This window comes from Triticum aestivum, chromosome 2D (assembly GCF_018294505.1).
Source record: "Triticum aestivum cultivar Chinese Spring chromosome 2D, IWGSC CS RefSeq v2.1, whole genome shotgun sequence".
Classification (NCBI taxonomy): domain Eukaryota; kingdom Viridiplantae; phylum Streptophyta; class Magnoliopsida; order Poales; family Poaceae; genus Triticum; species Triticum aestivum.
Genome location: NC_057799.1, coordinates 597,772,278 through 597,774,627, shown reverse-complemented (window position 1 = coordinate 597,774,627; position 2,350 = coordinate 597,772,278).

The following is a 2,350-nucleotide window of genomic DNA, read 5'->3' as shown; positions in this document are numbered from 1 at the left end:
ATACAATTGCTCGATCATAGACGAGTCAGCGGAAGCAACAATATCTGAGTACAGACATAAGTTAAACAAGTGTGCCTTAAGAAGGGTAGCACAAAAGTAGCAACGATCGAAAAGGCAAGGCCTCCTGCCTGGGACCTCCTAACTACTCCTCGAAGCCGAACTCCATGTAGAATCATCCTCGGGATCTCTAGCTCCTGGACTCCAGCATCTGGTTGCGACAACCAGGTATAGAAAGGGGAAAAGAGGGAGAAAAGCAACCGTGAGTACTCATCCAAAGTACTCGCAAGCAAGGAGCTACACTACATATGCATGGGTATATGTGTAAAGGGCCATATCAGTGGACTGAACTGCAGAATGTCAGAATAAGAGGGGGATAGCTAATCCTGTCGAAGACTACGCTTCTGGCAGCCTCCATCTTGCAGCATGTAGAAGAGAGTAGATTGAAGTCCTCCAAGTAGCATCGCATAGCATAATCCTACCCGACGATCCCCTCCTCGTCGCCCTGTTAGAGAGCGATCACCGGGTTGTATCTGGCACTTGGAAGGGTGTGTTTTATTAAGTATCCAGTTCTAGTTGTCATAAGGTCGAGGTACAACTCCGGGTCGTCCTTTTACCGAGGGACACGGCTATTCAAATAGATAAACTTCCCTGCAGGGGTGCACCACATAACCCAACACGCTCGATCCCATTTGGCCGGACACACTTTCCTGGGTCATGCCCGGCCTCGTAAGATCAACACGTCGCAGCGCCACCTAGGCACAACAGAGAGGTCAGCACGCCGGTCTAAATCCTATGCGCGCAGGGGTCTGGGCCCATCGCCCATTGCACACCTGCACGTTGCGTACGCGGCCGGAAGCAGACCTAGCCTAGTGGCGTTCCAGTCCAATCCGGCGCACGCCACTCAGTCGCTGACGTCACGAAGGCTTCGGCTGATACCACGACGCCGGGATACCCATAACTACTCCCGCGTAGATGGTTAGTGCGTATAGACCAAATGGCCAGACTCAGATCAAATACCAAGAACTCGTTAAGCGTGTTATGTCGAAGTAACCGCGGACGCCGTCCAGGGCCAGGCCCACCTCTCACCTAGGCGGTCTCAACCTGCCCTGTCGCTCCGCCACAAAGATCCACTTACGGGTACTCCTACGAGCCGACCCGACTTTAGTCACCACCTGTGTCATGTATAGAGTATATAAGTATATACCCATGATCACCGCCCAGGTGATCACGGCCCGATAGTATAGCACAGCAGACGGACAAGAATGTAGGGCCACTGATGGAAAACTAGCACCCTATACTAACCATGTAGGATTGCAGGTAAAGGTAACAACAGTAGAAGCAAGGACAGGCTATGCATCAGGATAGGATAAACGAAAAGCAGTAACATGCTTCACTACTCTAATGCAAGCAGTATAGAGAGGCGATATCTGGTGATCAAGGGGGGGGGCTTGCCTGGTTGCTCTGGCAAGAAGGAGGGGTCGTCAACTCCGTAGTCGAACTGGGCAGCAGCAGCGTCGGTCTCGTAGTCTACCGGAGAAGGAGAGGGGGGAGAAACAGTAAATACGGAGCAAACAAAGCATCACAAAACATAAGGAGGCAAAACGCGGTGCTAGGTATGCCCTAACGTGGTAGGAGGTGATACCGACGACGGGGGGAAACATCCGGGAAAGTGTTCCCGGTGTTTCGCGTTTTCGGGCAGAGGTGCCGGAGGTGAAATGTTGTAGGTTCACTAAGCTAGGGACGCGTGGCGGACGTACGGGCTGCGTATCCGGATTCGTCTCGTCGTTCTGAGCAACTTTCATGTTGAAAATAATTTAATCCGAGTTACGGATTAAAAGATATGATTTTCTAAAGATTTTAATAATTTCTGGAATTTAATTAATTATTTAATTTAATTCGAAAATGGATTTATGACATCAGCATGATGTCATGCTGACGTCAGCAATCAACATTAACCGTTGACCTGGTCAACCTGACAGCTGGGTCCCACGTGTCAGGGACTGTTTAGCTAATAAAAGTGGTTAATTAGGTTAACTTGTTATTAGGTTAATTAAGTTTAATTAGTTTAACTCAAACAGGATTAATTAAGTTAATTATTTTTATTATTAATTATATATTTATTAATTCTTTTTTTTAAACGTTCTGGTCGTGGGGCCCTCCTGTCATAGGGCCAGGAGGCCGATGCGGGTTAGTAGGCGCTGGGGCGCATCTGGGCGAGCGTAACCGCCCGAATCGAGGGGACGCGGAGCGGGCGCCGGCGCGGCGCCGACGAGGCCACGGCGGAGCGGGACGGCAAGTGATGGCGCCGGCGCGACCAGTGGCGCGCGGGCGGAGGCGAGGCGCGGCGAGG